Genomic DNA, 13,848 nt, shown 5'->3' with positions numbered 1-13,848 from the left:
GTTTCTTAGCTTCTCTGTTCTTTCATCTGTCACTGGGGAATGACAGTGCCTGCCACTTCTGTGTTTCACAGACATGTTGTTATCAGGAACACTGGCAACACCCTTTGATATATGGAGATGAAAGATGCTGGATTAATTCAAGGCTTTATTTGTTGTTTTTCACTATTATTACTAGTTAAATTGCTGAACACACTTTTGACAGTCTTGTCAGAAGCTCTCCCATATGTCCTCTCCCTGGAAGAGTAAACATTGCCATCAGAAGCATGACTACTGTGTTTTTTTTTTCTTTCTTTCTTTCTTGGCAGTGAAAAATGACTTCAAATCACAGCGTTTAGGATGATGATATTTTTGATGTATTTTATCCTCTTTCAAGCTCTTACTCTACCCCACACTCCTGTGTAAAAAAGAAAGGGCAAAGGAAAACTCAGGAGTCAGCCTTGCCTTGGCCTCCAGAGCCACCTAGGGGTCAGTGTGAGAAGGCCATCACTTGGGGAGTGATGAGGATGGGTGGACACGCAGAAACAAAGATCTCACAGGTGTTTAGTTTCACGGGGTGTGTGAGAAGGGCTGTACGAGGTTCTGGTCTAAATGTCTGGCTGTTCCTGTCTCCTGAGGCACCTCTGAACACAGATCTGCCTTCTTTCCTAAACCACAAGGTCCTTGAGAGCCTGGATTTTTTGTAACCATCTCCATCTTCTGGGTGGAAAAGAATTATTTGAAACTGATAGAGTGTAAGCTTTGAAGGTCCTTCATCTCCGATCTCATCCAAGGCCCTAGGAGAATCCCTAGCAACATGTTCACATATTTTTGTAAAATTCACAAAAGTAAGACATTTTAACAACATTTGGTTAAAATCACAGTCTCTTTCCATCCAGCTTCTCCTCCATCACACTTCCCTTTGTGTCCAGGTAGCCTGAGGTGGCCATGAACACTTTTGGGATTCTGCTAAAGGAAAGTTGTCTGGAAATATGCTAGTTTGACTGCAGTTTGCAAAGATCATTTGGAACATATCAATACATAAGTAAGAATTTACAGATTCCTGATTTGGGCCTATAAGAAGATTATATTCTTTCATTGTCTTCATTTATTAAAGAACTATGAGAAAATTCAGATGTAGATTAAGACTGTGAAATGAAAGCAATGATACATGATTAAATCAACAAAAATTCTTCACTTCCTTATGTTGGAATACTGAACAAAAAAAATTCACATTCTATTAGGAGAATATCTTTAAGAAAAAAAGATATATTTTTGAATTTAACGACACTTAAGGCCAGATAATTCTTACCTGTAGCTCCCCTGGGCATTGTAGAGTGTTTAACAGCATCCTTGGCCTCTACTCAGTAGATATTAGTGTTACCTCCCCAGTTGTGATAACCTAAAATATCTCCAGACATTGTCACATGTGCCCTGGGGGCAAAATAGCTCTTTTTGAGAACCACTGACATAACTACGCTGAAGGGGGGTTGAGAAGAAAGGAGGTGACTTAAGTGCTTTTGGAAATCTGTGTTTTTGACTTGATACCATAAAACTAAAGACAGAAAGTACTGTGCACACACACACTTTTCCTATGGGGATTTGGGTTAGCAATCCTGAAACTGCTCTCTGTGTATATTAGGGTTGAACAAATAAGTAAATGTATTGTCAGTAATGAGAGCCAGCTTTCTTACTGTAAGATGAAGAAGTTATAAGTACGGAAACAGGAAAGTGTAGAATGAATATTGTGGTGCTGGATTGGATTCAGAAAATTATTAGGAACTCTTAGTGTGTATATAATATACACATACACACGTAAATACGCAAATACACAGATACAGAAATTAGATGTGCACGCATGTGAGGGTTAATGTACATGCATATACTTTCTTCCTCAGTCCACGGAGAGGGCCTGGAAGCAGTGATGTCTTAGGAGCAACGAGCAAGTCTACTATCCACATCTTGGTTTCTAAATACTGTTCTCCATGGAAAGGAACCAGAGTTCCTTGGATAAGTGGCAGATTTCCAGGGCAGGGATGGGGAACAGACAAGTTGAGCGTCTAACAAAAATTACGGAAGTCCTAAAAAAACAAACAAAAAAAGTGGGAGCATGTTGAAGAGCACAGGAATCAATCTCAAAGAACTCCCTGTGGTCAAAGCTAGAAGAATTTGAGCAAAAAGTAATTAGGATAGCATTGGATTATAACCCAAAGAATAAAATAAATAGCCATGAGTCCATACGCATTTGAAAAGTAACTGATAAATGAATGTGGGAGAAGGGACAACTCTTTCATAGGGAAGAATGCCACTTAATAAATAAAGATGGAATGAGAGAAATAGAAAATCACCATTAAAACCACAGTACTACCACAATAATAATTGCTGTAAGCAAGTTCCACCAGTGGATAATAAAATTTGAGATGAAAGCTTAAGGAGAACCAGGAATTCTGCATAGTCTCAAAGTATCTTCTCCCCAATGTTTATTAAATACAAATGGAGAAATAGTAACTTTCCAGTGGAGAAATTGGGCACGTGCCACCTTAACCAAGGATCAAGGTTAACATCACCTTGATAAGGCAGAGCAACTCATGTCCTCCTGAAATGATGCACTGGGGATGTCACCTCTATGGAAATCTTTCCAGTAATGCATACGCTCAATTTAATCATGAGAAAACCCCAGAAATTCAAATTGAGGGACCTTCTCCAAGGTACCTGACCATTGCCCTTCGAAAAGGTCAAGGTCATGAAAGACAAGGAAAAGCTGAGCAACTGCCACAGGTAGAAGACTAAAGAACTGCAATTAAATGCAATGTGGATTGAATCCTGGGACAGAGAAAGGACGTAAGTGGAAAAACTAGTGAAATCCAAGTGAAGTCCATAGTTTTGTTCATAGCATTGTACCAATGTTAATTTCTTAAGTTTTATAATTGTCCTAGAGCTACATAAAATGTTTACATTAGGGGAAGCCGGGTGAGCTCTTTGTGCTATCTTTGCCACTCTTTTGTAAGTCTAAAATTATCTCAAAATAGAAATTATTTTAAGGTTTCAATTAACCACACCAGAGGAAAGACTGAATTACCTTTAAAATTTTTAGTTAGGAAATATTATAAAATAATTGCCACATGAAGTGGTAATAATGAAGTATACAGTCAAAATTGTAGGAGGAACAATACTATAGAGATGTTTAGGGCAGGTAAGTAAGCAAAACGTTATTTTTATGGATTTTGTGGTGCTTTGTATTTGTCAACTTTTTTTTTTAAAGGCTTATCCACCTGCATTTTTTTTTTTAAAGAATTTATTTATTTATTTTTGGCTGCGTTGGATCTTTGTTGCTGCGCTCGGGCTTTCTCTAGTTGCAGCGGCAGGGGCTACTATTCACTGTGGTGCACGGGCTTCTCATTGCGGTGGCTTCTTTTGTTGCAGAGTACGGGCTCCACTCTAGGCGCACGGGCTTCAGTAGTTGTGGCTCTTGGGCTCTAGGGCTCAGGCTCAGTAGTTGTGGCGCATGGGCTTCGTTGCTCCGCGGCATGGGGGATCTTTCTGGACCAGGGCTCGAACGCATGTACCCTGCATTGGCAGGCAGATTCTTAACCAGTGCGCCACTGTCAACTTCTTTTACTTGTAATTTGTGGTGATTTCTCTGACTTTAAATGAATACTCATTTGTGTAATACTTAAATTTGTATTCTTAATCTAGTAGTCAGAGTGGTGGTGTCTGTTATCTATGTTAGTTTCCGTCGCATTCTTTCCATCTCCCCTGGCCTGGTGGCTATGAAAGGGACTGTTTTCTCCATAGCTTCACCCCCATTCTCCTCTACATAATGGTGAGGTCAGCAACCTCCCAGCTCCCTCCACTGATAGTTTTAACACAGTCGTGGTGTGTCTGCAAGAGACAGACCTAGTGGTTAAATAAAGTTCTTGGAATCCTCCTGATTCGAAGACACTGCTCTTAAATTTTCTGGCTATCTGTCCAGTGGTCCCAGTTTACATCTCTTTCTGTGTTTTATCCTCTACATCCGTTGACCTTAATTATTTGGGAATCTCCAATGATGAGAAAATATATTTGCTTATTCTCTTTTATTTTTTAGGTTATTATTTTCTGTCCTAAAAATAAATATTCTCTCTTTGAAATGAAAGAAAAAAAAAGAATTCTTTCCAAGAAATTCTATTCCCAACCCAACCATTGTAAATATTTTGGTATATCTCCTTCCTGTCTTTTTCTTAGCCATGGGGATGTAAATATGTATGTATATTTTAAAACATAATGGTGATAATGTTGTATGTCGCATTTTGTTTCCTGCTAACAGCACAACGTGAATATTTTTTCATAGTATTTTATGTAATCTTTATATACATCATATTAGTAACTGCACACTCTTCTACTGAATGAGTATCATAGTATACTTAACCATTCCTGGGTCATTGGATGCAGCAGTGGACTTTATTCACAGAGTACGTGTGTTTGCATGCATATGCATGCGTGTGTGTGTCTGTGTAAGTGTGACTTTACGAGGTTCACTAATGAAGGGCAACCAGAAAACCTCAGGTAAGTGTAAGCACATAAGGCAAGGACAAAGTCTCTGCTAGGTCCCTGGAGTTGTCCCTCGGAGGATGTGAGAGATAGGGGGACAGTACCAAATAGACAAGTTTTGGTTCTAGGAAGTCTGGAGCTTTTTGGTTGAACTAGACAGTTTCCTACTTTCAGGATGAGTGCCCAAGAGGATGTTTATTAAGCACCAGGAGAAATGAAAATTAATGCAAATGTCTGTTAGCCACTAAAGCCCAAGGAAGGACAAGAATGAGACATTGCGGCAGAGAGGAAATGCAGTCCATAATAACGGAGCAAACAGCATGTGTGGAGACTTCCAATGAAGACAGAGACTTGCAGTATAATTAAGTCAAGTCCTTGGACAGCTAAGAAACAGGGCCGTTAATGGGCCGAAGCCCACTCTGCAGCAGAGGAGGCCAAGGACGCATTAGAGATGAGAGCCTTGGCTTCCAGTGTCTGGACGCCACACTGATCCTGTCGTCCAGCATCTCAAAGAGAGTAACTGTGCTAATTAGTAATGTGAGTGATAAGGAGGGCCCTGAATCTGCAGATTTGCCTAAGGTAATGGAATGCAGATGGTCATTTAGGTATTTGGAAAAACAAACACTTTTTTACCAAGAGAGGGGATTAGTCAGTTAATAAAATCTTGGTACACTTTGCCTCCTCAACAGTCCACATACTTTGAAGGATATTCAAAAAGTCCAGAAATGCTTGGCATGGAAAGCACAGTGGGAACTTAAGAACATCAGACCAGGAACTCTGTAAAAGCCAGCTAAGTGCTTTGAAACAAGCTGGTGTTGGAGATAGTCAGCAATCTACCAGAGGAATCCCGAGGATTATAGGGGCTGCCACTCAGGCCAAAGAAATGGCTTTGTATCAGAAGCCCGAACTCTTGCCATATATGCCATATTGATGCCCATGATTTCCCACAGATGTTTCTAAACAAAGCAAAAATGCTATTCTGCACACATCCACAGACCCTGCCAAGTCAAGAGAGTCAGGATTCTCTCAGGGGCCTGCTCAGCTGCTCAGTGGAGAAGGGAAGATGAAAGAGGGGAAATTGTTCCTTTGGTGCAGACCGGAGAGGGCTGTGATGATTCCATGTAACATGTTGCCATCTGACGGGGTAAGAGTTATTTCTGAGCCAAATGTGCAGGGGATGTCATTGCACTTTTTAAAGTGACTATCTTTTTTACTCACTGGAGGCAAAATCATTACGTGGATTTAATTCCAGTAAGGCAGTGGCTTTCAGAAAGGAAAGATAATACAGTTTAATGACAAACATAAGTAAACAATTTTGGATTCTGTTTCCTGCCCCTCCTGGGATGATATCCTATGCTTTGGCGCTGAGGCTCTTTGTGATCTATGCATTTTCCAGTTTCACCTTCCATCATGTTTCTGCCAAGATCATGCCCCAGCAAACCTTGTGGTTTCTAGAACATATTCGGCTCTCTCAGTCCTGTAGGTACTGAAATCCTGGTGAAATAGATGCTTTTCTCTGTCATACATGCCTTGCCCTGGTGATCTTTCACGTGTCCGGAAAGATCCAGCTTGACATTCACCTCCTCAGGGAATCTCTATATCAGACAAGACTCAAGAGGAAACAAAGGATGTACTCACATTAGGGTAATTCCAGGAGGGTTTATTAAAGTTACCAATAGAAAAAATAGAGGTACTATTCAAAGAAGAATGGACACTGTGTAGACACATCAGCATCCCTAAATCCAAAAGGATGACAAAAGGAAGGAGTTTGAAGGACTCAAACCCGTATGCATAGAGTTCTGCATAAAAGGCTATCTGGAGAGAAATCAGGCCTAGCTAATCAAATACTCTGGATGTTCTCTCTTCCCTTCTGATCTCCTGCTAAAGCTCCTCATTAGCCAACACCCAAGCAGATGCCAGAGGGCATGGGAGTCTTTTTGTTGAGATCCAAGTGGATCAGCCTAGGGGCAGAGAGCAGGGCAGGTAGAGGAGGAATGAGAGTAGATCTGGAGGAGAAATGGAAAATCCTAAGTGCAGTCCACCCCTTTTGTCATGAGAATCCATTCATTCTTTGTGTGTATGAAAAGTTCATATTCTCCAAGCAGCAAATGCAAAAGTTCCATCAGTTGTTTTACTTATATGGGAATCTTAACCCACTAACCACTACTGATATTCTTTGTATAAGGTAGTTGTGAGTGGGGGCAGAGGGAGAAACTAAATATTAAGTAACCTGGGGCTTCCCTGGTGGCGCAGTGGTTAAGAATCTGCCTGCCAATGCAGAGTACACGGCTTCGAGCCCTGCTCCGGGAAGATCCCACATACCGCAGAGCAACTAACCCTGTGTGCCACAACTACTGAGCCTGCCCCCTCAAACCTGCGTGCCGCAACGACTGAGCCCGTGTGCCACAACTACTGAAGCCCGTGCACCTAGAGCCTATGCTCTGCAACAAGAGAAGCCACTGCAATGAGAAGCGCGCGCATCATAAGGAAGAGTAGCCCCTGCTCCCCTCAACTAGATAAAGCCTGTGCACAGCAGTGAAGATCCAAGGCAGCCAAAAATTCATTAATTAAAAAAAGAACTTCTGAAACAAAGAAAAATATATAAAAAAATAAAATAAATATTAAGTAACCTAAAACACAGATGTTCCAGTCCTTACTTCTGAACTAGTCTTGAGGTCCACATTGATAATCATAGCTATTTTCTCTCACCACAATTCCATGTTGCCTTTACCCTTTTCCAGACCTATAGGTTAGATGGGATTCTTTAACTTACTTTATTGCTGAGGTTACCAAAAACCTTTTTCCTGTAAGATTAGAAAGCCTTGGCAGTCTTGGTTTTACTGTGTTCCATTGATCAAGGCCACTGGGCAAGGGATTACTAAAAGGCACTCCAGTGAATATTTTGGATTTCACACCTAATCCTTTTTGTTTCTATTGGGTATCAGCAGTCTGTTTTCTACCCAGCAGTTGGGATCATGCACATGAATACCAGCTATTAGAATAACCCCTTTAAACTGCTTTTTGTTCAATGGTATGAGGAGCTCAAAATGGTCAGGGGAATCGCAGCTTCCAATTCATTGGGGCCATGACTTCCAAACTCACTGAGCCCAAAGCTGTAGGAATGGGAAGCAGAAATTCTTTAAGTGAGTTATTAGAAATAGGATAACGGGGCTTCCCTCGTGGCACAGTAGTTAAGAATCTGCCTGCCAATGCAGGGGACACGGGTTTGAGCCCTGGTCCAGGAAGATCCCACATGCCGCAGTGCAGCTAAGCCCGTGTGCCACAACTACTGAGCCTGCGCTCTAGAGCCCACGTGCCACAACTACTGAAGCCCACACGCCTAGAGCCCGTGCTCCACAACAAGAGAAGCCACTGCAATGAGAAGCCTGCACACTGCAACGAAGAGTAGCTCCCACTTACCACAACTAGAGAAAGCCCACATGCAGCAATGAAGACCCAATGCAGCCAAAAATAAATAAATTAAAAAAAAAAAAGAAATAGGAGAACTACTCCCAACTCTGCTCCTAGTTTCTTGAACCCAAGTTTCCTGACTATAGTAAAGATGAAACCATATAGAGGCTGCTGGTCCAAGGTATGCTCTGCACCATGCAGGAGGGTAGCCTAACCTCACAGGGTGTTTCTCCAGCTGGTATTTAACTAGACCCTTAGCAGGCTATTCAACGTCTATCCAGCTAGCTGCATCTGAGTTTAAGTCCGATTAACTCCTCAGTGTGAGCCCATGTCTGGCCCTCCTTTGTTATAAAATATGTCCCCTGGTTGGAGGCAATATCGTATGGCATACTACAGTCTTGGATAAGATATTCTGTAAGTCCATCAATAGTGGCTTTAGCAGGACCAGTTTGGGTAAGAATGGCAAATATATACGTAAAATGTGTGTCTAATCCTATGGTGACAAATCATTGGTCACTCCATGATCAGGAGGATCTAATGTAATCAGCTTGCCACCTGGTAGCTGGCTGGTCACCTGGGGATGAGTGTCACTCATCATTGGTCTTTGCTGATGGCATGTTGGACACTCAATACTGGCAGTAACGAGATCAGCCTTGATGAGGATATGACTGTGGTGTTCAGAATATCCATAGTCTTCATCCCTGCAAATAAAGCCACTTTGTACATGAGCAGGCATATTGAGAAGGTATCAAATACCTGGGGAAAGGGGCTGCCTGACATCCACAGGATTGGTCATCTTGTCTACCTTATTATTGAAGGCTGCCTTCACTGTGGATGCCTCTGGTGGGCATTTAAAGTTACATGTATCTTTCTATTATTTACCCATTCTGAGGGGTTTGTCCCCATACTTCTCTTTCAGACTTCCTGTTCTCACTTTCCTAAGTTGGTTCTGACCAGCCATCCTGTCTACTTCCCATGAGACAGAGTAGAACCTCAGGCCGTTTCTCCTTCTACAGGTTACTTAATCTTGGCATATGGATATATTTCAGGGAGTTCATGAACATGGTTGGGGAAAAAATTAAACCTCCATTTTCACTAACATCTAACTGAATTTTAGAATTTCTTTTGATCATGAATGTAGTTAATAACCCATGTTAGTGTTAGTAGTACCTGTGATTTTGTAATGAATGAAAATCACACAATCTTTGATAACACAATACAGTTTGTGGATATCTTAAAATATCATCTATGCATCAGTACTTTGAAAATATAACAGTACTTAGACGTGTTGCTGGAAGAAACATGATCGTAATCTTCCTATATCCGTGTGTTTATGTGATGGTGCCGGTCAAGGTAGACTTGTTCTCATTTTGGTGTTCCGGATACCTATGATGCTTTTCAGTATTTCCTGTCTACAGTTGTTTGATAAATTTGTGAAAATAGTCATTTTCAGAGTTGCTAAGAGTTCGAAAAACTGGATGGTTCAAGTGAGAATTCTTAATTCTGTGTAGGATACTTCCACATTTGGCTTTGCCAAATAAAGAAGCCCCATGCCATTGGAGAGATGGTGGTAAAGCACTGTACACTAGACAAACATGGGCTGGTTTGTGGACCGGAGCAGAAGAGAGAAGCTGATAGTAACACCCTTGTTAAATGGCGAGATCTGGTCTGGAATAGTTGATTTTGTTAAAAAAACATTCTGAAGCCTGTCACTGAGAATTGGCAACTTTGCTGTTTGCACTCAGTACCTGGCCAGATGCAAACAGGCATTTAGCACAGTATCCAGCTCCCCAGTTTTGCTCCCTATGTGCACACTGAAATATTTAAAGAATTCTTATTTTGTGAGCCCCTTTCGGAAACTACAAAGCCCTTTAGTATTTTGGAAACGGTAAAAACAAAACTTTGCCTAGAAATAAAAGCTTCAGATTCTGCCCAGATGGTGCTTCTATAATACCTGATGGTGCATCTGCTTTTGGTGTATAGTGAAGCTGCAAGCTCCTTACATTTGTGTCACTAACTCCATTTCCCACAGGCGTGTGTTTATGTCATGTCTAGATTCTGACAGCAATCCTGAAAGAAGTTTGGTAAACAGCCATAAAGGCATCAACTTTATCAGGAGCGGTTTCTGAATCATAATGCTTAAGAAAGATTTTGTCCAGAAATGGGAGCAGGCTATGAGGAACTTTTCTCCTACACAGAGGTCTCTGGCAGGAGAGCCTTCTGGCCATGGCTAGCAAACTAAAGCCAGAATTTTACCTTTTCTCAGAGAAAAAGAAAACCCATGCTTGAACCTTTCTGAAAGAATTTTATCCATGAACTGGCTTACCTTGCAGATATGTTTAACTATATAAATAAGAGAAATACTTGAATTCGGGGTCTTAAAGTTATCATTGTGGATGCTGCTGAAAAATTGGAAAAAACTTTCTTGCTTTAGCTCCTTATACAGAGGAAAAAAGCGAAGGCCAGTGTCCTTGCAAACTTTCAACTGCTGGAGGAGTTGCTTTTCAAAGATGAAGTTGGGATACAAAATTCTCTGTCAGTTTCTTTGAAAAATCAGAAGATGCCTGGAAACTCTTCAGAAGTTTTGCAAAACGTATCTCTATCTTGATGGCACTGCAGCTGATTTAGGGATTCACAGTCCTTCTTTTTCTGATATAAATATATCGAAGGTGTGGATTAAACCAAAGAGAGACATGTTGATCATAGGACCAAAGACTCACTACAGGTGAAGTTTCAAACAGCCTTGACAAATTTTGGAGCTTCTTGGGAGAAGTTCACCTTGATCTTGTGAAGTGAGCTATGAAAACTTTAATTCTACTTGTAATATTGTATCTTTCTGAAGAATTTTTAACATTTGTCATCATTAAAACAAAAAGTCAAAGTTAGTTGCATGGAAAAAAAACAAAAAAAATTAGTTGCACGTCCAACTTCTTGTGCGTGTCTTCAGTCAATGGTCACCCCAGAGTTTAATGCGATTTTACATGTTCAACGAGAGACTGCATTGCCATGCCTCTTAAAAAATAAATATAACCTCAACTTGCCTATATTATGTTGTCTTGGTATTTAATGTGTTAATAAGTAAGTATATATGTTGTATTGTATATTCCAAATACATAACTATATATGTGTGCCTCTGTAACTTCACACTGTATATAACTAAATATATATATTAAACTATATTCCAACATCATTGGCTTTCTGTGTAGTCTTATGTGTTTTATTTTATGAATTTAAAATTATTAATCTGGAAAGATGTCTATATACTTCACTAGATTGCCAAAGAGAATGAAGGGAAATGAAAAAGTTAAGAAGCCTCGTTCTAAATACAACACCAGCCAAAGGTGCCCCCACGGGGAGGGAGCCAGTCAGGGAATACTTAGCTACTGAACTCTTTCTCCCTTGATCCTTTGCTCAAGTGCCTTATTCTCTGAACCCTCCAGAAGCCAGGCTCAAGGGAGACTTTTGGTACATTCATAGAGATCACGCTGCAAGGACAGGCAACCAAGTGGAGGAGAGTGAAAGGTGAATCTGGAATGGGCGATGGAAGATACCCAGAGGCTTTCTCTTCCTCTCTGTGCTGTATTATACCACCAAATACTTAATACCTTTGTCGCAGCAACAGTACTTTAATCATTTCAATTCAGTTCTGCTCAGGAGACATTTTTGAGCACTTACTAGAATCCCAGCTTTCTTCATATATTATCTTGCTTAATACTTAAAAAGTGGACAGTAGCATCTTCATTTTACAGAGAAAGCAGGCTTGGTCACACAGTTATCAAATGATAGAGTTGACTCAGTGCAGGACTTTCCAGCACTTTGCCTACACCATCCTTCTTTCTTTATCCTCACATCATACAGGTAAGGAGACAAAGATTGTGAACAATAGGAGAGAGGTAAAAGAGGTCTGGGAACATTTGTACACAAGCGTGTTCGCTGTTGTTAGATGCACCAGGTGGGTGACAACTTTATTTTTGTACTATAGGCTATCACAGAGAATAGAAGTTCAAGTTTAAACATTTATTGTGAATGCTGTAGGCCTGTAAATAACATAAAACCTATATATAGGAAAATTTACCAGTCTAAGCTTACCAGATTTTCTTCTTTATTAAGCCTTAACATTTTCTTGTACATCTATATTGCCCTGTGTGTACCTATCAAAGTTACATTCACATCCAATATGTATTATTTACTTTTTTTCCCCAAACATGACCACTACCCTAATGTAGAACCTCACAGTTGTCCATGGTTATTACCCTGTCTCTCATTTCTTCTTCTCCAATAGAAGGTATGGATAGTAGGATTTAGATGCTGAAATCCTGTTCCAAATCTTTAGTGCGCAGTTGACCGTGTTTTGATCAAAGAAGTTCTATCCTGTTCCTCCATGCTGCATCTCTAGTTTCTCTCTTGGCCAGATCCATTTTAATTGGAGGACTGATTAAATCCCGTGGGTTCAAATACCACAAAGACTATATTCCTAAATCGTTACATACATCTCTTCCTTAGTTTCAGACTCGCTGCCTACAGTATATAACCACGTGGATAGATGGACAAGAACATCTCAAACACAGCATGACCAAAAATAACTCATCTTGTTCCCCTTGAAACTGGCTTCTTAACTTCCCAAGAAATGGTGCTGGAACAACTAGGCATACATAGGTAAATAAATGGACCCACATATCTCACACCATATGCAAAAATGAACTCAAAATGGAACATACACCTAAAATATAAATCTTTAAAACTTCTATAGTAAAACATTGGATTAAAAAATTTAAAATTGTGGACAAGGCAATGATTTCCTTGAGAAGACACATAAAAGAAAAGTTTGATAAATTAGACTTAGTCAAACCTAAGTACTTCTACTCTTTGAAAGCATCATTAGAAATATAAAAAGACAAGCCACAGAATGGAAGAAAATATTTGCAAATAACATATGTGATAAAGGACTTGTATTCAGAATATATAAACAACTCTTAAAATTCATCACTAAAACAAACAACAATAAAGAATGGGCCAATAACTTGAATAGACCCTTATCAGAGATATGATCTTATAAGCACATGAAAAGTTATTCAACACCATTATTCATTAGAGAAATGCAAATCAGAACCACAATGAGACACCACTATATACCTATTAGAATGGCTAACATGAAATACCAGTAATTCCAAATTCTGATAAAGATGCAATGCAACTGGGACTCTTTTTCATGGCTAGTGAGAATGCAGTGCCACAGGCACAATGGAAAGGTTTGGCAACATCTTATAGTGCTAAATCCTAACCTATACAACCAAGAAATCCCACTTCTTGGTCTTTACTCATGAGAAATGGAAACAAATGTTCATATAGACTTGTACTTGAGTATTCACAGCAAATTTATTTATAAAAGCCCCAAACTGGAAACAACCCAAATGTCCATCAACTGGTGAACAGATAAACAACGTATGATATATACAATGGGATGCTACCTAGTAATACAAAAGGACAAACTACGGATACAAGCAACAACATGGATGAATCTCAAAAGCATTAAGTGGAAAAGTCAAACAAAAGACTACATACTGTATGATTTCACTTAACGTGAAATTCTGGAAAGGCAAATATCTGTCAGGACAGAAATCAGATCAGTGGTTGCGAGATCTGGGGTAAAGGAAAGTGAGTGACTTCAGAGAAAGGTGATGGGAATATTCTATATCCTGACAGCTGAGGAAGTTACATCACTGTATATGTTTGTCAAACCTCAGAACTGAACACCTAAAATGGGTGAATTTACTACATGTAAATTATACCTCAATAAATCTCACATTAAAATTAAAAAAAATTTTTTTAAAGTCTCCCCCACCCCCCAAAATGGCTTCTCCTCCCATGCGCTCTTACTTCAGGAACTAGTTCCACCTTCCAACCAGGACCCCAACCCTGATATCTGTGTTG

Source organism: Lagenorhynchus albirostris, chromosome 1, assembly GCF_949774975.1.
Source record: "Lagenorhynchus albirostris chromosome 1, mLagAlb1.1, whole genome shotgun sequence".
In the NCBI taxonomy this organism is placed as follows: Eukaryota; Metazoa; Chordata; class Mammalia; order Artiodactyla; family Delphinidae; genus Lagenorhynchus; species Lagenorhynchus albirostris.
The sequence above is the reverse complement of the archived record's forward strand: the minus strand, read 5'-3'. Positions refer to the sequence as shown.